Source organism: Oncorhynchus nerka, linkage group LG20, assembly GCF_034236695.1.
Source record: "Oncorhynchus nerka isolate Pitt River linkage group LG20, Oner_Uvic_2.0, whole genome shotgun sequence".
Lineage (NCBI taxonomy): Eukaryota > Metazoa > Chordata > Actinopteri > Salmoniformes > Salmonidae > Oncorhynchus > Oncorhynchus nerka.
The window spans coordinates 7,902,016-7,925,345 of NC_088415.1; the positions used below are offsets into that span (position 1 = coordinate 7,902,016).

At 41.7% G+C, this 23,330-nt stretch overlaps 18 non-coding genes across 18 annotated transcripts; all 18 read left to right on the forward strand.

Moving 5' to 3' along the window:
- The first annotated feature begins 2,034 nt into the window (after positions 1-2,034).
- On the forward strand, positions 2,035-2,108 carry trnat-agu (transfer RNA threonine (anticodon AGU)). Its single transcript has one exon. It is a non-coding gene; the product is annotated as a tRNA-Thr (tRNA).
- Positions 2,109-2,959: 851 nt separating this feature from the next.
- trnat-agu (transfer RNA threonine (anticodon AGU)) lies at positions 2,960-3,036 on the forward strand. Its single transcript has one exon. It is a non-coding gene; the product is annotated as a tRNA-Thr (tRNA).
- Positions 3,037-3,928: 892 nt separating this feature from the next.
- On the forward strand, positions 3,929-4,002 carry trnat-agu (transfer RNA threonine (anticodon AGU)). The gene has a single exon. It is a non-coding gene; the product is annotated as a tRNA-Thr (tRNA).
- Positions 4,003-4,275: 273 nt separating this feature from the next.
- trnah-gug (transfer RNA histidin (anticodon GUG)) lies at positions 4,276-4,347 on the forward strand. Its single transcript has one exon. It is a non-coding gene; the product is annotated as a tRNA-His (tRNA).
- A 1,489-nt stretch (positions 4,348-5,836) lies between these two features.
- Positions 5,837-5,910, forward strand: trnat-agu (transfer RNA threonine (anticodon AGU)). The gene has a single exon. It is a non-coding gene; the product is annotated as a tRNA-Thr (tRNA).
- A 1,846-nt stretch (positions 5,911-7,756) lies between these two features.
- Positions 7,757-7,830, forward strand: trnat-agu (transfer RNA threonine (anticodon AGU)). The gene has a single exon. It is a non-coding gene; the product is annotated as a tRNA-Thr (tRNA).
- Positions 7,831-8,686: 856 nt separating this feature from the next.
- trnat-agu (transfer RNA threonine (anticodon AGU)) lies at positions 8,687-8,760 on the forward strand. Its single transcript has one exon. It is a non-coding gene; the product is annotated as a tRNA-Thr (tRNA).
- An 890-nt stretch (positions 8,761-9,650) lies between these two features.
- trnat-agu (transfer RNA threonine (anticodon AGU)) lies at positions 9,651-9,724 on the forward strand. Its single transcript has one exon. It is a non-coding gene; the product is annotated as a tRNA-Thr (tRNA).
- Positions 9,725-10,648: 924 nt separating this feature from the next.
- On the forward strand, positions 10,649-10,722 carry trnat-agu (transfer RNA threonine (anticodon AGU)). The gene has a single exon. It is a non-coding gene; the product is annotated as a tRNA-Thr (tRNA).
- Positions 10,723-16,171: 5,449 nt separating this feature from the next.
- trnat-agu (transfer RNA threonine (anticodon AGU)) lies at positions 16,172-16,245 on the forward strand. The gene has a single exon. It is a non-coding gene; the product is annotated as a tRNA-Thr (tRNA).
- Positions 16,246-16,518: 273 nt separating this feature from the next.
- trnah-gug (transfer RNA histidin (anticodon GUG)) lies at positions 16,519-16,590 on the forward strand. Its single transcript has one exon. It is a non-coding gene; the product is annotated as a tRNA-His (tRNA).
- A 509-nt stretch (positions 16,591-17,099) lies between these two features.
- On the forward strand, positions 17,100-17,173 carry trnat-agu (transfer RNA threonine (anticodon AGU)). The gene has a single exon. It is a non-coding gene; the product is annotated as a tRNA-Thr (tRNA).
- An 855-nt stretch (positions 17,174-18,028) lies between these two features.
- On the forward strand, positions 18,029-18,102 carry trnat-agu (transfer RNA threonine (anticodon AGU)). The gene has a single exon. It is a non-coding gene; the product is annotated as a tRNA-Thr (tRNA).
- Positions 18,103-18,959: 857 nt separating this feature from the next.
- Positions 18,960-19,033, forward strand: trnat-agu (transfer RNA threonine (anticodon AGU)). The gene has a single exon. It is a non-coding gene; the product is annotated as a tRNA-Thr (tRNA).
- Positions 19,034-19,307: 274 nt separating this feature from the next.
- Positions 19,308-19,379, forward strand: trnah-gug (transfer RNA histidin (anticodon GUG)). The gene has a single exon. It is a non-coding gene; the product is annotated as a tRNA-His (tRNA).
- A 2,597-nt stretch (positions 19,380-21,976) lies between these two features.
- Positions 21,977-22,048, forward strand: trnah-gug (transfer RNA histidin (anticodon GUG)). The gene has a single exon. It is a non-coding gene; the product is annotated as a tRNA-His (tRNA).
- Positions 22,049-22,573: 525 nt separating this feature from the next.
- trnat-agu (transfer RNA threonine (anticodon AGU)) lies at positions 22,574-22,647 on the forward strand. The gene has a single exon. It is a non-coding gene; the product is annotated as a tRNA-Thr (tRNA).
- A 274-nt stretch (positions 22,648-22,921) lies between these two features.
- Positions 22,922-22,993, forward strand: trnah-gug (transfer RNA histidin (anticodon GUG)). The gene has a single exon. It is a non-coding gene; the product is annotated as a tRNA-His (tRNA).
- The last annotated feature ends 337 nt before the right edge of the window (positions 22,994-23,330 follow it).

A 23,330-nucleotide genomic window follows, 5' to 3' on the forward strand; every position in this document is an offset into this window, starting at 1 on the left:
CAGACACAGCAGTACTTGAGACGATGTATTTAATGAAGTAAAAAATGAAGTTCTTCAGGAAAACATGTAACTCCACAACTTCAAAAGGAATTCCACAAGAACAAAGGTAATCCTCCAAGACAAAAAGGTAAATCCACAAGGTGGAAGGTATAGCACAAAAAGCCTCAAAAAATACTCAAAAACAAACAAACAAGAACAAAAAAACAGAATTCCACAAGAGAGTCCACCGGGATCAACAAGAGTTCACAGAGTACTAGGGCTGGGTGCTAACATACAAACACAGAGCAAAGGACTGAGGAAAACAAAGGGTTTAAATACAATCAGGGGAAACGAGGCACAGGTGCAAATAATAATGGGGATCAAGGGAAAACAAAAGGTCAAAAGGCACAATGGGGGCATCTAGTGACCAAAAACCGGAACAACCCTGGCCAAATCCTGACAGGCCGGTTCCCCTCTTTCCACTGGGATTCTCTGCCTCTAACCCTATTACAGGGGCTGAGTCACTGGCTTACTGGGGCTCTCTCATGCCGTCCCTGGAGGGGGTGCGTCACCTGAGTGGGTTGATTCACTGTTGTGGTCATCCTGTCTGGGTTGCCCCCTCCCCCCTTGGGTTGTGCAGTGGCGGAGATCTATGTGGGCTATACTCAGCCTTGTCTCAGGATGGTAAGTTGGTGGTTGAAGATATCCCTCTAGTGGTGTGGGGGCTGTGCTTTGGCAAAGTGGGTGGGGTTATATCCTTCCTGTTTGGCCCTGTCCGGGGGTGTCCTCGGATGGGGCCACAGTGTCTCCTGACCCCTCCTGTCTCAGCCTCCAGTATTTATGCTGCAGTAGTTTATGTGTCGGGGGGCTGGGGTCAGTTTGTTATATCTGGAGTACTTCTCCTGTCCTATTCGGTGTCCTGTGTGAATCTAAGTGTGCGTTCTCTAATTCTCTCCTTCTCTCTTTCTTTCTCTCTCTCGGAGGACCTGAGCCCTAGGACCATGCCCCAGGACTACCTGACATGATGACTCCTTGCTGTCCCCAGTCCACCTGGCCATGCTGCTGTTCCAGTTTCAACTGACCTGAGCCCTAGGACCATGCCCCAGGACTACCTGACATGATGACTCCTTGCTGTCCCCAGTCCACCTGGCCATGCTGCTGCTCCAGTTTCAACTTCCACCTGACTGTGCTGCTGCTCCAGTTTCAACTGTTCTGCATTATTATTATTCGACCATGCTGGTCATTTATAAACATTTGAACATCTTGGCCATGTTCTGTTATAATCTCCACCCGGCACAGCCAGAAGAGGACTGGCCACCCCACAAAGCCTGGTTCCTCTCTAGGTTTCTTCCTAGGTTTTGGCCTTTCTAGGGAGTTTTCCCAGCCACCGTGCTTCTACACCTGCATTGCTTGCTGTTTGGGGTTTTAGGCTGGGTTTCTGTACAGCACTTTGAGATATCAGCTGATGTACGAAGGGCTATATAAATAAATTTGATTTGATTTGATTTGATTTGAGTAACCCCGGGTCGAATCCGGGTCACGGCACTGCAATGTAATTTCAGAAGGGTTGTTTTTTGAACAGGTTAAGACTTACTCTGAAAGCTAAGAAACTCAGCAACTCTGCCTTTTGACAAAGTTCCCCAGCATATCGTAGGTTAATTACTTACACGAACTGAGTCATCTGCTGTTTTAGAGGTTTTTACCATTTTTAAGCTCTAGAGCCAAATGAGAAATGCAGTGTCCTCGAACGACCAACATTATGAAGAAATAGTGTATGATTCTGAATGTTTACTCATATCTCGCGACCCACCTATGACATGTTAATAACTGCTTTGGGTCCCAAATCATAGTTTAAGAATCCATGTCAGAGGTTCTTGAGTTTATTCATCTCGAGACCCAAATGAAAAATGTACTGTCCTCGAATGACCAATATTAGTAAAAGACATCTCTTTTGTGATGTGATTTTGCTAGACAGAGATGTGGGTTAAATTAATGAGACTGGTTTGATAAAAATAGGTGTTGGTGTTCACATCTGCAAAATATATCTCTTTCATGGGTGCTGTGGCTTAGTTGGTTAAAGTGCCTGTCTAGTAAACAGGAGATCCTGAGTTCAAATCTCAGCAGTACCTTTTCAAGCATTTTATTGTACACATTGGTGGAGAAGGTCAGAGGTCAGGTTTTCTCACCAATCAGTTTAGAGAATTAGAGATGATGTGAGGAGGATGCAATTGAGATATTCCAATGTCACGGAAAAAGGGCACTTTTTGAATGTGTAAAGCTCGACTGTTTCTTCACTTTATTCATTATCGAGACCAATATGAAAAGTGTTTAGCCAGCTTGTGCACATCACTTTCACAGCCTATGTAGGCTTTACAAAGCCACCTCTTGTAGCCAGCCATGATCGTATAGTGGTTAGTACTCTGCGTTGTGGCTGCAGCAACCCCGGTTTGAATCCGGGTCACGGCACTGCAATGTAATTTCAGAAGGGTTGTTTTTTGAACAGGTTAAGACTTACTCTGAAAGCTAAGAAACTCAGCAACTCTGCCTTTTGACAAAGTTCCCCAGCATATCGCAGGTTAATTACTTACACGAACTGATTCATCTGCTGTTTCAGAGGTTTTTACCATTTTTAAGCTCGAGAGCCAAATGAGAAATGCAGTGTCCTCGAACGACCAACATTATGAAGAAATAGTGTATGATTCTGAATGTTTACTCATATCTCGCGACCCACCTATGACATGTTAATAACTGCTTTGGGTCCCAAATCATAGTTTAAGAATCCATGTCAGAGGTTCTTGAGTTTATTCATCTCGAGACCCAAATGAAAAATGTACTGTCCTCGAATGACCAATATTAGTAAAAGACATCTCTTTTGTGATGTGATTTTGCTAGACAGAGATGTGGGTTAAATTAATGAGACTGGTTTGATAAAAATAGGTGTTGGTGTTCACATCTGCAAAATATATGCATTTCTTTCATGGGTGCTGTGGCTTAGTTGGTTAAAAAAGTGCCTGTCTAGTAAACAGGAGATCCTGAGTTCAAATCTCAGCAGTACCTTTTCAAGCATTTTATTGTACACATTGGTGGAGAAGGTCAGAGGGGGGCACTCAGGTTTTCTCACCAATCGGTTTAGAGAATTAGAGATGATGTGAGGAGATGCAATTGAGATATTCCAATGTCACGGAAAAAGGGCACTTTTTGAATGTGTAAAGCTCGACTGTTTCTTCACTTTATTCATTATCGAGACCAATATGAAAAGTGTTTAGCCAGCTTGTGCACATCACTTTCACAGCCTATGTAGCTAATGATCTTTACAAAGCCCTCTGTGCCATTTTATCGCCGTAGTGGTTTACTAATACCTAAAGTTGCAGCAAACGTAATTTGAAGTACTTTTGTGAGCAACCCCGGTTAATCCGGGTCACGGCACTGCAATGTAATTTCAGAAGGGTTGTTTTTTGAACAGGTTAAGACTTACTCTGAAAGCTAAGAAACTCAGCAACTCTGCCTTTTGACAAAGTTCCCCAGCATATCGTTTAGGTTAATTACTTACAAAGAACTGGTCATCTGCTGTTTCAGAGGTTTTTACCATTTTTAAGCTCTAGAGCCAAATGAGAAATGCAGTGTCCTCGAACGACCAACATTATGAAGAAATAGTGTATGATTCTGAATGTTTACTCATATCTCATGCTTTCCCACCTATGACATGTTAATAACTGACTTTGGGTCCCAAATCATAGTTTAATTTATGTACCATGTCAGAGATGTTGAGTTTATTCATCTTTGATTTTTAACCAAATGAAAAATGTACTGTCCTGGAATGACCAATAATAGTAAAAGACATCTCTTTGTGATGTGATTTTGCTAGACAGAGATGTGGGTTAAATTAATGAGATTGGTTTGATTGAAATAGGTGTGGGTGTTCACATCTGCAAAATATATATCTTTCATGGGTGCTGTGGCTTAGTTGGTTAAAGTGCCTGTCTAGTAAACAGGAGATCCTGAGTTCAAATCTCAGCAGTACCTTTTCAAGCATTTTATTGTACACATTGGTGGAGAAGGTCAGAGGAGAGGGCACTCAGGTTTTCTCACCAATCGGATTAGAGAATTAGAGATGATGTGAGGAGGATGCAATTGAGATATTCCAATGTCACGGAAAAAGGGCACTTTTTGAATGTGTAAAGCTCGACTGTTTCTTCACTTTATTCATTATCGAGACCAATATGAAAAGTGTTTAGCCAGCTTGTGCACATCACTTTCACAGCCTATGTAGGCTTTACAAAGCCACCTTTGTAGCCAGCCATGATCGTATAGTGGTTAGTACTCTGCGTTGTGGCCGCAGCAACCCCGGTTCGAATCCGGGTCACGGCACTGCAATGTAATTTCAGAAGGGTTGTTTTTTGAACAGGTTAAGACTTACTCTGAAAGCTAAGAAACTCAGCAACTCTGCCTTTTGACAAAGTTCCCCAGCATATCGTAGGTTAATTACTTACACGAACTGAGTCATCTGCTGTTTCAGAGGTTTTTACCATTTTTAAGCTCTAGAGCCAAATGAGAAATGCAGTGTCCTCGAACGACCAACATTATGAAGAAATAGTGTATGATTCTGAATGTTTACTCATATCTCGCGACCCACCTATGACATGTTAATAACTGCTTTGGGTCCCAAATCATAGTTTAAGAATCCATGTCAGAGGTTCTTGAGTTTATTCATCTCGAGACCCAAATGAAAAATGTACTGTCCTCGAATGACCAATATTAATAAAAGACATCTATTTTGTGATGTGATTTTGCTAGACAGAGATGTGGGTTAAATTAATGAGACTGGTTTGATAAAAACAGGTGTTGGTGTTCACATCTCCAAAATATATGTCTTTCATGGGTGCTGTGGGAGAGTTGGTTTTAAGTTCCTGTCTAGTAAACAGGAGATCCTGAGTTCAAATCTCAGCAGTACCTCTTCAAGCATTTTATTGTACACATTGGTGGAGAAGGTCAGAGGGCTGAAGAAACTCAGGTTTTCTCACCAATCGGACTAGAGAATTAGAGATGATGTGAGAGGATGCAATTGAGATATTCACCGCCTGTCACGGAAAAGGGCACTTTTTGAATGTGTAAAGCTCTCCAGACTGTTTCTTCACTTTATTCATTATCGAGACCAATATGAAAAGTGTTTAGCCAGCTTGTGCACATCACCCGATTTACAGGAGCCAGGCCTAAAGATCATCAAGGACATTAACCACCCGAGCCACTGCCTGTTCACCCCGCTATCATCCAGAAGGCGAGGTCAGTACAGGTGCATCAAAGCTGGGACCGAGACTGCAATGAAAAGAAGGCTTGTTTTTTGAACAGGTTAATCAGACTGTTAAACAGAACCACTAACAAGTGGCTCTGCCAACACACTTGACAAAGTTCCCAGCCATATCTTTAATTAATCGAAGGAACTGATGTCATCTGCTGTTTCAGAGGTTTAAACAATTTAAGCTTATATAAATGTTAAATGCAGTGTCCTCGACATTATTCATTATGAAGAAATACTGTACCCTATATCATCGACTGCATCCTTATGTAATACATTATCACTAGCCACTTTAACTATGCCACTTTGTTTACCTATGACATGTTAATAACTGCTTTGGGTCCCAAATCATAGTTTAAGAATCCAACAGAGGTTCTTGATTTATTACATCTCCTTACCCAAATGAAAAAGACTGTCCTTTTGGAATTGTTAGTTAGATTACTTGTTTTATTGATGCATTTTGCTAGAAGCAGAATGTGGGTTTCGCTAAATTAATGAACTGGTTTGATAAAAATAGGTGTTGGTGTTCAAATCTGCAAAATATGATTTCTTTTATTTGATTTGGGTGCTGTGGCTTAGTTGGTTAAAGTGCCTGTCTAGTAAACAGGAGATCCTGAGTTCAAATCTCAGCAGTACCTTTTCAAGCATTTTATTGTACACATTGGTGGAGAAGGTCAGAGGGGAGGGCACTCAGGTTTTCTCACCAATCGGTATAGAGAATTAGAGATGATGTGAGGAGGATGTAATTGAGATATTCCAATGTCACGGAAAAAGGGCACTTTTTGAATGTGTAAAGCTCGACTGTTTCTTCACTTCATTCATTATCGAGACCAATATGAAAAGTGTTTAGCCAGCTGGTGCACATCACTTTCACAGCCTATGTAGGCTTTACAAAGCTACCTGTTGTAGCCAGCCATGATCGTATAGTGGTTAGTACTCTGCATTTTGTGCGCAGCAACCCCGGTTCGAATCCCAGTCACGGCATTGCAATGTAATTTAAGAAGGGTTGTTTTTTGAACAGGTTAAGACTTACTCTGAAAGCTAAGAAACTCAGCCTTTTGACAAAGTTCCCCAGCATATCGTGGGTTAATTACTTACACGAACTGATTCATCTGCTCTTTCGGAGTTGCTTACCATTTTTAAGCTCGAGAGCCAAATGAGAAATGCAGTGTCCTCGAAAGACCAACATTATGAAGAAATAGTGTATGATTCTGAATGTTTACTCATATTTCGCGACCCACCTATGACATGTTAATAACTGCTTTGGGTCCCAAATCATAGTTTAAGAATCCATGTCAGAGGTTCTTGAGTTTATTCATCTCCCTGACCAAATGAAAATAGTGTACTGTCAGATGATTAATATTAGTAAAAAACATCTCTTTTGTGATGTGTTTTGCTAAAAGAGATGTTAAATTAATGAGACGGCTGGACTATAAAGAACGTGCGGTTTCATCAAAAGTGCAGGAAAAAAATATCTGATTCACTGGGTGCTATCCATGGCTTCCAGGATTTGTTAAAGTGAACCTGTTAAATTATGTCAGGTTGATCCTGAGTTCAAATCTCAGCAGTACCTTGTCATTTGCATTTTTGTTTCATTGGTGGAAACCGAAACAGAGGGAGGGCACTCAGGTTTTCTCACCAATCGGTCTAGAGAATTAGGATGATTTGAGGAGATGCAATCCTGAGATATTCCAATGTCACCTATAGAATTTAAGGGCACTTTTGAATGTTTAAAGCTTATTAACTGTTTCTTCACTTTAGTTGCATTACAAAACATTTCAAAAGTGTTTTGTGAGTTTATCATCACTTTTTTAAGCCTAAAAAATGACGTTAGGCTAGAAAACGCTATTTTTTTCTCTTGTTCAGCACAGTATTCATGATCGATATCTGGCTAGTACTATGGACCGATTTAATCACTCTTGATCGCCAAAGACCCAAAATGATGTTCATGGGACATCTAGGCACTGCAATGAAAAAGCTTCAGAAGGGTTGTTTTATGAATTTCAGGTTAAGACTTACTCTGAAAGCTAAGAAACTCAGCAAATCTGCGTTTGGTGAAAGTTCCCCAGTATATTGGGGGTTAATGCTATCAGATAATAGAGTCATCTGCTGTTTCAGAAGTTTTTACAAATTTTAAGCTCTAGAGCCATAGATGAGAAATGCAGTGTCCTTTAATTCAACATTGAAGAAATATTGTAATGATTCTGAATTTTATCAACAACTATAGGTGGTGCCCACCTATGACATGTTAATAACTGATTTATGTCCCAAATCCATAGTTTAAGAATCCATGTCAGAGGTTCTTGAGTTTATTCATCTCGAGACCCAAATGAAAAATGTACTGTCCTCGAATGACCAATATTAGTAAAAGACATCTCTTTTGTGATGTGATTTTGCTAGACAGAGATGTGGGTTAAATTAATGAGACTGGTTTGATAAAAATAGGTGTTGGTGTTCACATCTGCAAAATATATCTCTTTCATGGGTGCTGTGGCTTAGTTGGTTAAAGTGCCTGTCTAGTAAACAGGAGATCCTGAGTTCAAATCTCAGCAGTACCTTTTCAAGCATTTTATTGTACATATTGGTGGAGAAGGTCAGAGGGGAGGGCACTCAGGTTTTCTCACCAATCGGTTTAGAGAATTAGAGATGATGTGAGGAGGATGCAATTGAGATATTCCAATGTCACGGAAAAAGGGCACTTTTTGAATGTGTAAAGCTCGACTGTTTCTTCACTTTATTCATTATCGAGACCAATATGAAAAGTGTTTAGCCAGCTTGTGCACATCACTTTCACAGCCTATGTAGGCTTTACAAAGCCACCTCTTGTAGCCAGCTGTGATCGTATAGTGGTTAGTACTCTGCGTTGTGGCCGCAGCAACCCCGGTTCGAATGCGGGTCACGGCACTGCAATGTAATTTCAGAAGGGTTGTTTTCTGAACAGGTTAAGACTTACTCTGAAAGCTAAGAAACTCAGCAACTCTGCCTTTTGACAAAGTTCCCCAGCATATCGTAGGTTAATTACTTACAATAACTGATTCATCTGCTGTTTCAGAGATTTTTCCCATTTTTAAGCTCGAGAGCCAAATGAGAAATGCAGTGTCCTCGAACGACCAACATTATGAAGAAATAGTGTATGATTCTGAATGTTTACTCATATCTCGCGACCCATCTATGACATGTTAATAACTGCTTTGGGTCCCAAATCATAGTTTAAGAATCCATGTCAGAGGTTCTTGAGTTTATTCATCTCGAGACCCAAATGAAAAGTGTACTGTTCTCGATTGACCAATAATAGTAAAAGACATCTCTTTTGTGATGTGATTTTGCTAGACAGAGATGTGGGTTAAATTAATGAGACTGGTTTGATAAAAATAGGTGTTGGTGTTCACATCTGCAAAATATATATCTTTCATGGGTGCTGTGGCTTAGTTGGTTAAAGTACCTGTCTAGTAAACAGGAGATCCTGAGTTCAAATCTCAGCAGTACCTTTTCAAGCATTTTATTGTACATATTGGTGGAGAAGGTCAGAGGGGAGGGCACTCAGGTTTTCTCACCAATCGGTATAGAGAATTAGAGATGATGTGAGGAGGATGTAATTGAGATATTCCAATGTCACGGAAAAAGGGCACTTTTTGAATGTGTAAAGCTCGACTGTTTCTTCACTTTATTCATTATCGAGACCAATATGAAAAGTGTTTAGCCAGCTTGTGCACATCACTTTCACAGCCTATGTAGGCTTTACAAAGCCACCTCTGTAGCCATGCCAATGATCGTATAGTGGTTAGTACTCTGCGTTGTGGCAGCAACCCCGGTTCGAATCCGGGTCACTTGCACTGCAATGTAATTTCAGAAGGGTTGTTTTTTGAACAGGTTAATCCCTTACTCTGAAAGCTAAGAAACTCAGCAACTCTGCCTTTTGACAAAGTTCCCCAGCATATCGTAGGTTAATTACTTAAACTAGCCCGTCTGGTGTTCAATTAGCAGATTCCCAAAACTGTTCTGTCATCTGCTGTTTCACCCATTTTTCCATTTTTAAGCTCTAGAGCCAAATGAGAAATGCAGTGTCCTCGAACCACCAACATTATGAAGAAATAGTGTATGATTCTGAATGTTTACTCATATCACCTCAGTACCCACCTATGACATGTTAATAACTGCTTTGGGTCCCAAATCAGTTTAAGAATCCATGTCAGAGGTTCTTGAGTTTATTCATCTCGAGACCCAAAAAAAATGTACTGTCCTCGAATGACCAATATTAGTAAAAGACATCTCTTTTGTGATGTGATTTTGCTAGACAGAGATGTGGGTTAAATTAATGAGACTGGTTTGATAAAAATAGGTGTTGGTGTTCACATCTGCAAAATATATGAATTTCATGGGTGCTGTGGCTTAGTTGGTTAAAGTGCCTGTCTAGTAAACAGGAGATCCTGAGTTCAAATCTCAGCAGTACCTTTTCAAGCATTTTATTGTACACATTGGTGGAGAAGGTCAGAGAGGAGGGCACTCAGGTTTTCTCACCAATTTGTTATTTAGATGATTAAAGAGTGGAAGGTCTGTCATGAATGATGAGGAGGATGCAATTGAGATATTCCAATGTCACGGAAAAGGGCACTTTTTGAATGTGTAAAGCTGTACTGTTTCTTCACTTTATTCATTATCGAGACCAATATGAAAAGTGTTTAGCCAGCTTGTGCACATCACTTTCACAGCCTATGTAGGCTTTACAAAGCCACCTCTTGTAGCCAGCCATGATCGTATAGTGGTTAGTACTCTGCGTTGTGGCATTAGCAACCCCAGGTTTGACAACCGGGTCATCGGCACTGCAATGTAATTTCAGAAGGTTGTTTTTTGAACAGGTTAAGACTTACTCTGAAAGCTAAGAAACTCAGCAACTCTGCCTTTTGACAAAGTTCCCCAGCATATCATGGGTTAATTACTTACACGAACTGAGTCATCTGCTGTTTCAGAGGTTTTTACCATTTTTAAGCTCTAGAGCCAAATGAGAAATGCAGTGTCCTCGAACGACCAACATTATGAAGAAATAGTGTATTCTGAATGTTTACTGCATTCTGACTGATGACATTTACTCAGTCAAAACTGTTTGCTGACTCTGGCCCCCAATGGTGGAACAAACTCCCTCACGACGCCAGGACAGCGGACCCAAATCATAGTTTAAGAATCCATGTCAGAGGTTCTTGAAGGAATTCATCTCGAGACCCAAATGAAAAATGTACTGTCCTCGAATGACCAATATTAGTAAAAGACATCTCTTTTGTGATGTGATTTTGCTAGACAGAGATGTGGGTTAAATTAATGAGACTGGTTTGATTCAAAAAGGTGTGGGTGTTCACATCTGCAAAATATATCTCTTTCATGGGTGCTGTGGCTTAGTTGGTTAAAGTGCCTGTCTAGTAAACAGGAGATCCTGAGTTCAAATCTCAGCAGTACCTTTTCAAGCATTTTATTGTACACATTGGTGGAGAAGGTCAGAGGGGAGGGCACTCAGGTTTTCTCACCAATCGGATTAGAGAATTAGAGATGATGTGAGGACGATGCAATTGAGATATTCCGATGTCACGGAAAAAGGGCACTTTTTGAATGTGTAAAGCTCGACTGTTTCTTCACTTTATTCATTATCGAGACCAATATGAAAAGTGTTTAGCCAGCTTGTGCACATCACTTTCACAGCCTATGTAGGCTTTACAAAGCCACCTCTTGTAGCCAGCCATGATCGTATAGTGGTTAGTACTCTGCGTTGTGGCTGCAGTAAGATATTGTTATCCACGTCGGCACCAACGATGTTAGGATGAAACAGTCAGAGATCACCAAGCGCAACATAGCTTCTGCGTGCATATCAGCTAGAAAGATGTGTCGGCATCGAGTAATTGTCTCTGGCCCCTCCCAGTTAGGGGGAGTGATGAGCTCTACAGCAGAGTCTCACAACTCAATCGCTGGTTGAATACTGTTTTCTGCCCCTCCCAAAAGATAGAATTTGTAGATAATTGGCCCTCTTTCTGGGACTCACCCACAAACAGGACCAAGCCTGACCTGCTGAGGAGTGACGGACTCCATCCTAGCTGGAGGGGTGCTCTCATCTTATCTACCAACATAGACAGGGCTCTAACTCCTCTTGCTCCACAATGAAATAGGGTGCAGGCCAGGCAGCAGGCTGTTAGCCAGCCTGCCAGCATAGTGGAGTCTGCCACTAGCACAGTCAGTGTAGTCAGCTCAGCTATCACCATTGAGACCGTGTCTGTGCCTCGACCTAGGTTGGGCAAAACTAAACATGGCGGTGTTCGCCTTAGCAATCTCACTAGGATAAAGACCACCTCCATTCCTGTCATTACTGAAAGAGATCATGATACCTCACATCTCAAAATAGGGCTACTTAATGTTAGATCCCTTACTTCAAAGGCAATTATAGTCAATGAACTAATCACTGATCATAATCTTGATGTGATTGGCCTGACTGAAACATGGCTTAAGCCTGATGAATTTACTGTTTTAAATGAGGCCTCACCTCCTGGCTACACTAGTGACCATATCCCCCGTGCATCCCGCAAAGGCGGAGGTGTTGCTAACATTTACGATAGCAAATTTCAATTTCCCCCCCAAAAAATGACGTTTTCGTCTTTTGAGCTTCTAGTCATGAAATCTATGCAGCCTACTCAATCACTTTTTATAGCTACTGTTTACAGGCCTCCTGGGCCATATACAGCGTTTCTCACTGAGTTCCCTGAATTCCTATCGGACCTTTGTAGTCATAGCAGATAATATTCTAATCTTTGGTGACTTTAATATTCACATGGAAAAGTCCACAGACCCACTCCAAAAGGCTTTCGGAGCCATCATCGACTCAGTGGGTTTTGTCCAACATGTCTCTGGACCCACTCACTGTCACAGTCATACGCTGGACCTAGTTTTGTCCCATGGAATAAATGTTGTGGATCTTAATGTTTTTCCTCATAATCCTGGACTATCGGACCACCATTTTATTACGTTTGCAATTGCAACAAATAATCTGCTCAGACCCCAACCAAGGAACATCAAAAGTCGTGCTATAAATTCACAGACAACACAAAGATTCCTTGATGCCCTTCCAGACTCCCTCTGCCTACCCAAGGACGCCAGAGGACAAAAATCAGTTAACCACCTAACTGAGGATCTCAATTTAACCTTGGCAATACCCTAGATGCAGTTGCACCCCTAAAAACTAAAAAAATGTCTCATAAGAAACTAGCTCCCTGGTACACAGAAAATACCCGAGCTCTGAAGCAAGCTTCCAGAAAATTGGAACGGAAATGGCGCCACACCAAACTGGAAATCTTCCGACTAGCTTGGAAGGACGGTACCGTGCAGTACCGAAGAGCCCTTACTGCTGCTCGATCATCCTATTTTTCTAACTTAATTGAGGAAAATAAGAACAATCCGAAATTCCTTTTTGATACTGTCGCAAAGCTAACTAAAAAGCAGCATTCCCCAAGAGAGGATGACTTTCACTTTAGCAGTGATAAATTCATGAACTTCTTTGAGGAAAAGATTATGTTTATTAGAAAGCAAATTACAGACTCCTCTTTAAACCTGCGTATTCCTCCAAACCTCAGTTGTCCTGAGTCTGCACAACTCTGCCAGGACCTAGGATCAAGAGAGACGCTCAAGTGTTTTAGTACTATATCTCTTGACACAATGATGAAAATAATCATGGCCTCTAAACCTTCAAGCTGCATACTGGACCCTATTCCAACTAAACTACTGAAAGAGCTGCTTCCTGTGCTTGGCCCTCCTATGTTGAACATAATAAACGTCTCTCTATCCACTGGATGTGTACCAAACTCACTAAAAGTGGCAGTAATAAAGCCTCTCTTGAAAAAGCCAAACCTTGACCCAGAAAATATAAAAAACTATCGGCCTATATCGAATCTTCCATTCCTCTCAAAAATTTTAGAGAAGGCTGTTGCGCAGCAACTCACTGCCTTCCTGAAGACAAACAATGTATACGAAATGCTTCAGTCTGGTTTTAGACCCCATCATAGCACTGAGACGGCACTTGTGAAGGTGGTAAATGACATTTTAATGGGCATCGGACCGAGGCTCTGCATCTGTCCTCGTGCTCCTAGACCTTAGTGCTGCTTTTGATACCATCGATCACCACATTCTTTTGGAGAGATTGGAAACCCAAATTGGTCTACACGGACATGTTCTGGCCTGGTTTAGATCTTATCTGTCGGAAAGATATCAGTTTGTCTCTGTGAATGGTTTGTCCTCTGACAAATCAACTGTAAATTTCGGTGTTCCTCAAGGTTCCGTTTTAGGACCACTATTGTTTTCACTATATATTTTACCTCTTGGGGATGTTATTCGAAAACATAATGTTAACTTTCACTGCTATGCGGATGACACACAGCTGTACATTTCAATGAAACATGGTGAAGCCCCAAAATTGCCCTCGCTAGAAGCATGTGTTTCAGACATAAGGAAGTGGATGGCTGCAAACTTTCTACTATTAAACTCGGACAAAACAGAGATGCTTGTTCTAGGTCCCAAGAAACAAAGAGATCTTCTGTTGAATCTGACAATTAATCTTAATGGTTGTACAGTCGTCTCAAATAAAACTGTGAAGGACCTCGGCGTTACTCTGGACCCTGATTTCTCTTTTGAAGAACATATCAAGACCATTTCGAGGACAGCTTTTTTCCATCTACGTAACATTGCAAAAATCAGAAACTTTCTGTCCAAAAATGATGCAGAAAAATTCATCCATGCTTTTGTCACTTCTAGGTTAGACTACTGCAATGCTCTATTTTCCGGCTACCCGGATAAAGCACTAAATAAACTTCAGTTAGTGCTAAATACGGCTGCTAGAATCCTGACTAGAACCAAAACATTTGATCATATTACTCCAGTGCTAGCCTCTCTACACTGGCTTCCTGTCAAAGCAAGGGCTGATTTCAAGGTTTTACTGCTAACCTACAAAGCATTACATGGGCTTGCTCCTACCTATCTCTCTGATTTGGTCCTGCCGTACATACCTACACGTACGCTACGGTCACAAGACGCAGGCCTCCTAATTGTCCCTAGAATTTCTAAGCAAACAGCTGGAGGCAGGGCTTTCTCCTATAGAGCTCCATTTTTATGGAACGGTCTGCCTACCCATGTCAGAGACGCAAACTCGGTCTCAACCTTTAAGTCTTTACTGAAGACTCATCTCTTCAGTGGGTCATATGATTGAGTGTAGTCTGGCCCAGGAGTGGGAAGGTGAACGGAAAGGCTCTGGAGCAACGAACCGCCCTTGCTGTCTCTGCCTGGCCGGTTCCCCTCTTTCCACTGGGATTCTCTGCCTCTAACCCTATTACAGGGGCTGAGTCACTGGCTTACTGGGGCTCTCTCATGCCGTCCCTGGAGGGGGTGCGTCACCTGAGTGGGTTGATTCACTGTTGTGGTCATCCTGTCTGGGTTGCCCCCCCCCCTTGGGTTGTGCCGTGGCGGAGATCTTTGTGGGCTATACTCAGCCTTGTCTCAGGATGGTAAGTTGGTGGTTGAAGATATCCCTCTAGTGGTGTGGGGGCTGTGCTTTGGCAAAGTGGGTGGGTGGGGTTATATCCTTCCTGAGTGGCCCTGTCCGGGGTGTCCTCGGATGGGGCCACAGTGTCTCCTGACCCCTCCTGTCTCAGCCTCCAGTATTTATGCTGCAGTAGTTTATGTGTCGGGGGCTGGGGTCAGTTTGTTATATCTGGAGTACTTCTCCTGTCCTATTCGGTGTCCTGTGTGAATCTAAGTGTGCGTTCTCTAATTCTCTCCTTCTCTCTTTCTTTCTCTCTCTCGGAGGACCTGAGCCCTAGGACCATGCCCCAGGACTACCTGACATGATGACTCCTTGCTGTCCCCAGTCCACCTGGCCATGCTGCTGTTCCAGTTTCAACTGACCTGAGCCCTAGGACCATGCCCCAGGACTACCTGACATGATGACTCCTTGCTGTCCCCAGTCCACCTGGCCATGCTGCTGCTCCAGTTTCAACTTCCACCTGACTGTGCTGCTGCTCCAGTTTCAACTGTTCTGCCTTATTATTATTCGACCATGCTGGTCATTTATAAACATTTGAACATCTTGGCCATGTTCTGTTATAATCTCCACCCGGCACAGCCAGAAGAGGACTGGCCACCCCACAAAGCCTGGTTTCTCTCTAGGTTTCTTCCTAGGTTTTGGCCTTTTAGGGAGTTTTTAAAGCCACTGTTTCTTCACTTTATTGCTTGCTGTTTGGGGTTTTAGGCTGGGTTTCTGTACAGCACTTTGAGATATGTAGCTGATTACAAAGGGCTATATAAATAAGCCATTGATTTGATTGGTTTTGATTTGGCCAGTAACCCCGGGTTCGAATCCGGGTCACGGCACTGCAATGTAATTTCAGAAGGGTTGTTTTTTGAACAGGTTAAGACTTACTCTGAAAGCTAAGAAACTCAGCAACTCTGCCTTTTGACAAAGTTCCCCAGCATATCGTAGGTTAATTACTTACACAAACTGAGTCATCTGCTGTTTCAGAGGTTTTTACCATTTTTAAGCTCTAGAGCCAAATGAGAAATGCAGTGTCCTCGAACGACCAACATTATGAAGAAATAGTGTATGATTCTGAATGTTTACTCATATCTCGCGACCCACCTATGACATGTTAATAACTGCTTTGGGTCCCAAATCATAGTTTAAGAATCCATGTCAGAGGTTCTTGAGTTTATTCATCTCGAGACCCAAATGAAAAATGTACTGTCCTCGAATGACCAATATTAGTAAAAGACATCTCTTTTGTGATGTGATTTTGCTAGACAGAGATGTGGGTTAAATTAATGAGTCTGGTTTGATAAAAATAGGTGTTGGTGTTCACATCTGCAAAATATATCTCTTTCATGGGTGCTGTGGCTTAGTTGGTTAAAGTGCCTGTCTAGTAAACAGGAGATCCTGAGTTCAAATCTCAGCAGTACCTTTTCAAGCATTTTATTGTACACATTGGTGGAGAAGGTCAGAGGGGAGGGCACTCAGGTTTTCTCACCAATCGGTTTAGAGAATTAGAGATGATGTGAGGAGGATGCAATTGAGATATTCCAATGTCACGGAAAAGGGCACTTTTTGAATGTGTAAAGCTCGACTGTTTCTTCACTTTATTCATTATCGAGACCAATATGAAAAGTGTTTAGCCAGCTTGTGCACATCACTTTCACAGCCTATGTAGGCTTTACAAAGCCACCTCTTGTAGCCAGCCATGATCGTATAGTGGTTAGTACTCTGCGTTGTGGCCGCAGCAACCCCGGTTCGAATCCGGGTCACGGCACTGCAATGTAATTTCAGAAGGGTTGTTTTTGAACAGGTTAAGACTTACTCTGAAAGCTAAGAAACTCAGCAACTCTGCCTTTTGACAAAGTTCCCCAGCATATCGTAGGTTAATTACTTACACGAACTGAGTCATCTGCTGTTTCAGAGGTTTTTACCATTTTTAAGCTCTAGAGCCAAATGAGAAATGCAGTGTCCTCGAACGACCAACATTATGAAGAAATAGTGTATGATTCTGAATGTTTACTCATATCTCGCGACCCACCTATGACATGTTAATAACTGCTTTGGGTCCCAAATCATAGTTTAAGAATCCATGTCAGAGGTTCTTGAGTTTATTCATCTCGAGACCCAAATGAAAAATGTACTGTCCTCGAATGACCAATATTAGTAAAAGACATCTCTTTTGTGATGTGATTTTGCTAGACAGAGATGTGGGTTAAATTAATGAGACTGGTTTGATAAAAATAGGTGTTGGTGTTCACATCTGCAAAATATATCTCTTTCATGGGTGCTGTGGCTTAGTTGGTTAAAGTGCCTGTCTAGTAAACAGGAGATCCTGAGTTCAAATCTCAGCAGTACCTTTTCAAGCATTTTATTGTACACATTGGTGGAGAAGGTCAGAGGGGAGGGCACTCAGGTTTTCTCACCAATCGGTTTAGAGAATTAGAGATGATGTGAGGAGGATGCAATTGAGATATTCCAATGTCACGGAAAAAGGGCACTTTTTGAATGTGTAAAGCTCGACTGTTTCTTCACTTTATTCATTATCGAGACCAATATGAAAAGTGTTTAGCCAGCTTGTGCACATCACTTTCACAGCCTATGTAGGCTTTACAAAGCCACCTCTTGTAGCCAGCCATGATCGTATAGTGGTTAGTACTCTGCGTTGTGGCTGCAGCAACCCCGGTTCGAATCCGGGTCACGGCACTGCAATGTAATTTCAGAAGGGTTGTTTTTGAACAGGTTAAGACTTACTCTGAAAGCTAAGAAACTCAGCAACTCTGCCTTTTGACAAAGTTCCCCAGCATATCGTAGGTTAATTACTTACACGAACTGAGTCATCTGCTGTTTCAGAGGTTTTTACCATTTTTAAGCTCGAGAGCCAAATGAGAAATGCAGTGTCCTCGAACGACCAACATTATGAAGAAATAGTGTATGATTCTGAATGTTTACTCATATCTCGCGACCCACCTATGACATGTTAATAACTGCTTTGGGTCCCAAATCATAGTTTAAGAATCCATGTCAGAGGTTCTTGAGTTTATTCATCTCGAGACCCAAATGAAAAATGTACTGTCCTCGAATGACCAATATTAGTAAAAGACATCTCTTTTGTGATGTGATTTTGCTAGACAGAGATGTGGGTTAAATTAATGAGACTGGTTTGATAAAAATAGGTGTTGGTGTTCACATCTGCAAAATATATCTCTTTCATGGGTGCTGTGGCTTAGTTGGTTAAAGTGCCTGTCTAGTAAACAGGAGATCCTGAGTTCAAATCTCAGCAGTACCTTTTCAAGCATTTTATTGTACACATTGGTGGAGAAGGTCAGAGGGGAGGGCACTCAGGTTTTCTCACCAATCGGATTAGAGAATTAGAGATGATGTGAGGAGGATGCAATTGAGATATTCCAATGTCACGGAAAAAGGGCACTTTTTGAATGTGTAAAGCTCGACTGTTTCTTCACTTTATTCATTATCGAGACCAATATGAAAAGTGTTTAGCCAGCTTGTGCACATCACTTTCACAGCCTATGTAGGCTTTACAAAGCCACCTCTTGTAGCCAGCCATGATCGTATAGTGGTTAGTACTCTGCGTTGTGGCCGCAGCAACCCCTGTTCGAATCCGGGTCACGGCACTGCAATGTAATTTCAGAAGGGTTGTTTTTTGAACAGGTTAAGACTTACTCTGAAAGCTAAGAAACTCAGCAACTCTGCCTTTTGACAAAGTTCCCCAGCATATCGTAGGTTAATTACTTACACGAACTGAGTCATCTGCTGTTTCAGAGGTTTTTACCATTTTTAAGCTCTAGAGCCAAATGAGAAATGCAGTGTCCTCGAACGACCAACATTATGAAGAAATAGTGTATGATTCTGAATGTTTACTCATATCTCGCGACCCACCTATGACATGTTAATAACTGCTTTGGGTCCCAAATCATAGTTTAAGAATCCATGTCAGAGGTTCTTGAGTTTATTCATCTCGAGACCCAAATGAAAAATGTACTGTCCTCGAATGACCAATATTAGTAAAAGACATCTCTTTTGTGATGTGATTTTGCTAGACAGAGATGTGGGTTAAATTAATGAGACTGGTTTGATAAAAATAGGTGTTGTTGTGTTACATCTGCAAAATATATCTCTTTCATGGGTGCTGTGGCTTAGTTGGTTAAAGTGCCTGTCTAGTAAACAGGAGATCCTGAGTTCAAATCTCAGCAGTACCTTTTCAAGCATTTTATTGTACACATTGGTGGAGAAGGTCAGAGGGGAGGGCACTCAGGTTTTCTCACCAATCGGTTTAGAGAATTAGAGATGATGTGAGGAGGATGCAATTGAGATATTCCAATGTCACGGAAAAAGGGCACTTTTTGAATGTGTAAAGCTCGACTGTTTCTTCACTTTATTCATTATCGAGACCAATATGAAAAGTGTTTAGCCAGCTTGTGCACATCACTTTCACAGCCTATGTAGGCTTTACAAAGCCACCTCTTGTAGCCAGCCATGATCGTATAGTGGTTAGTACTCTGCGTTGTGGCCGCAGCAACCCCGGTTCGAATCCGGGTCACGGCACTGCAATGTAATTTCAGAAGGGTTGTTTTTTGAACAGGTTAAGACTTACTCTGCAACTCTGCCTTTTGACAAAGTTTCCCAGCATATCGTAGGTTAATTACTTACACAAACTGAGTCATCTGCTGTTTCAGAGGTTTTTACCATTTTTAAGCTCTAGAGCCAAATGAGAAATGCAGTGTCCTCGAACGACCAACATTATGAAGAAATAGTGTATGATTCTGAATGTTTACTCATATCTCGCGACCCATCTATGACATGTTAATAACTGCTTTGGGTCCCAAATCATAGTTTAAGAATCCATGTCAGAGGTTCTTGAGTTTATTCATCTCGAGACCCAAATGAAAAATGTACTGTCCTCGAATCACCAATATTAGTAAAAGACAACTCTTTTGTGATGTGATTTTGCTAGACAGAGATGTGGGTTAAATTAATGAGACTGGTTTGATAAAAATAGGTGTTGGTTTTCACATCTGCAAAATATATCTCTTTCATGGGTGCTTTGGCTTAGTTGGTTAAAGTGCCTGTCTAGTAAATGGGAGATCCTGAGTTTAAATCTCAGCAGTACCTTTTCAAGCATTTTATTGTACACATTGGTGGAGAAGGTCAGAGGAGAGGGCACTCAGGTTTTCTCACCAATCGGTTTAGAGAATTAGAGATGATGTGAGGAGGATGCAATTGAGATATTCCAATGTTTAAAATTTACTTTTTGAATGTGTAAGTCATTTAGAGACTGTTTCTTCACTTTATTCATTATCGAGACCAATGAAAAGTGTTTAGCCAGCTTGTGCACATCACTTTCACAGCCTATGTGAGGCTTTGGAACAGCCACTTTAGCAATAGTGCATCTAAATCTTTTAAGTACTCTGAGAAGGATTACTTTATCCTTCGATCCGGGTCAGGCACTGCATTCCTTAAAGAGGTGGGGTTTCAGGTTAAGACTCTCTGGAAGGTGGTGATTGATTCCTCTGTCCTTCGTGAGGGAGTTTGTTCCAGCATTGGGGGGTTAATTACTTACAAATAACAGTTTTGACTGGGCTGAGCAGAGGAACTTTTACTTCCTAAGCTCAGTGGTGAGAAATGGCAGTGCAGGCCAGAACATTATGAAGTGAAATAGTGTATGATTCTGCAGTGACATTGTTTAACTGCTTTGGGTCCCAAATCAGAGAATCCTGGAGGTTCTGAGTTTATTCCCCTCACAGACTCCAAATGCAAAATGTATGGTCTTGAAGACGGATGCCTTCAACTGATGCCAGTGGAGAGACAGAGGATGTGGGTTAAATTAATGAGTCTGGTTTGATAAAAATTGGGAAGGTTGAACACCAGAAAATATATCGGCTTTCATGGATGAGTTGCTAGTTGGTTAAAGTGCACAGGCTAGTAAACAGGAGATCAGCCAAATCAGCAGTAGTTGCAGTAATTTAGACACATTGGTGAGATGACAAGTGCCTGGATTAGGACCTGCGCCGCTTCCTGTGTGAGGCAGGGTCGATTCTGCGGATGTTGTAGAGCATGAACCTATGTCAGGAACGGGCCACTTTTTGATGTTAAAGTTGACTGAACTTCAGGGTTTGTCCAGGATCACGCCAATATGGTTCTTAGCGCTCTGGGAGGAGGACACAATGGAGTTGTCAACCGTGATGGCGAGATCATGGAACGGGCAGTCCTAGGAAGAGCAGCTCCGTCTTGCCGAGGTTCAGCTTGAGGTGGTGATCCGTCATCCACACTGATATGTGTGCCAGACATGCAGAGATGCGATTCAGCCACCTGGTCATCAGAAGGGGGAAAGGAGAAGATTAATTGAATCATGTCGTCTGCATGCAATGAAGGAGAGACCATGTGAGGTTATGAACAGAGCCAAGTGACTTGGTGTAAAAACTCAGAACTCTGCTTTTGGGCCTAAACAGAGCCCTGGGGGACATAGTGGTGAGTTAATTACTGGTGAGAACTGACAGATTCTGCTGTTTCAGACCTGGTACCATTTGTCAGGTAGGAGAGCAAATGAGAAATGGGCCACACTGGAGATGCCCAACTCTATGAGAAATAGGAGTATGATGATGAATGTTTACACAGTATCGAAGGCAGCCGATAGGTCCCAAATCATAGAAGGATGAGGTTCTTGAGGAGACCCAAATGAAAAGTTAGCTTTACCAATAGTAAAAGACATCTCTTTTGTGATGAGCGCTAGACAGAGATGTGGGTTAAATTAATGAGTGGTTTGATAAAAATACAGAGGTTCTTCAATCTGCAAAATATATATCTTTCAGTCTGTGGCTAGTTGAATGACTAGTCTTGAAACCTGACTGATTTGGATCAAGAAGGTCATTCTGAGAGAGATTTAGCGGGAGATTTGGTGGAGAAGGTCAGGGGAGGGCACTTTTTCTCACCAATCGGTTAGAGAATTAGAGATGATGTGAGGAAGGATGCAATTGAGATATGACAACCAGGGAATGTCACGGAAAAGGGCACTTTTTGAATGTGTAAAGCTCGACTGTTTCTTCACTTTATTCATTATCGAGAACAATATGAAAAGTGTTTAGCCAGCTTGTGCACATCACTTTCAGCCTATGTAGGCTTTACAAAGACACCTCTTGTAGCCAGCCATGATCGTATAGTGGTTAGTACTCTGCGTTGTGGCCGCAGCAACCCCGGTTCGAATCCGGGTCACGGCACTGCAATGTAATTTCAGAAGGGTTGTTTTTTGAACAGGTTAAGACTTACTCTGAAAGCTAAGAAACTCAGCAACTCTGCCTTTTGACAAAGTTCCCCAGCATATCGTAGGTTAATTACTTAACTGACGAACTGATTCATCTGCTGTTTCAGAGGTTTTTACCATTTTTAAGCTCTAGAGCCAAATGAGAAATGCAGTGTCCTCGAACGACCAACATTATGAAGAAATAGTGTATGATTCTGAATGTTTACTCATATCTCCTATGACATGTTAATGACCCACCTATGACATGTTAATAACTGCTTTGGGTCCCAAATCATAGTTTAAGAATCCATGTCAGAGGTTCTTGAGTTTATTCATCTCGAGACCCAAATGAAAAATGTACTGTCCTCGAATGACCAATATTAGTAAAAGACATCTCTTTTGTGATGTGATTTTGCTAGACAGAGATGTGGGTAAATTAATGAGACTGGTTTGATAAAAATAGGTGTTGGTGTTCACATCTGCAAAATATATCTCTTTCATGGGTGCTGTGGCTTAGTTGGTTAAAGTGCCTGTCTAGTAAACAGGAGATCCTGAGTTCAAATCTCAGCAGTACCTTTTCAAGCATTTTATTGTACACATTGGTGGAGAAGGTCAGAGGGGAGGGCACTCAGGTTTTCTCACCAATCGGTTTAGAGAATTAGAGATGATGTGAGGAGGATGCAATTGAGATATTCCAATGTCACGGAAAAAGGGCACTTTTTGAATGTGTAAAGCTCGACTGTTTCTTCACTTTATTCATTATCGAGACCAATATGAAAAGTGTTTAGCCAGCTTGTGCACATCACTTTCACAGCCTATGTAGGCTTTACAAAGCCACCTCTTGTAGCCAGCCATGATCGTATAGTGGTTAGTACTCTGCGTTGTGGCCGCAGCAACCCCGGTTCGAATCCGGGTCACGGCACTGCAATGTAATTTCAGAAGGGTTGTTTTTTGAACAGGTTAAGACTTACTCTGAAAGCTAAGAAACTCAGCAACTCTGCCTTTTGACAAAGTTCCCCAGCATATCGTAGGTTAATTACTTACACGAACTGAGTCATCTGCTGTTTCAGAGGTTTTTACCATTTTTAAGCTCTAGAGCCAAATGAGAAATGCAGTGTCCTCGAACGACAACATTATGAAGAAATAGTGTATGATTCTGAATGTTTACTCATATCTCGCGACCCACCTATGACATGTTAATAACTGCTTTGGGTCCCAAATCATAGTTTAAGAATCCATGTCAGAGGTTCTTGAGTTTA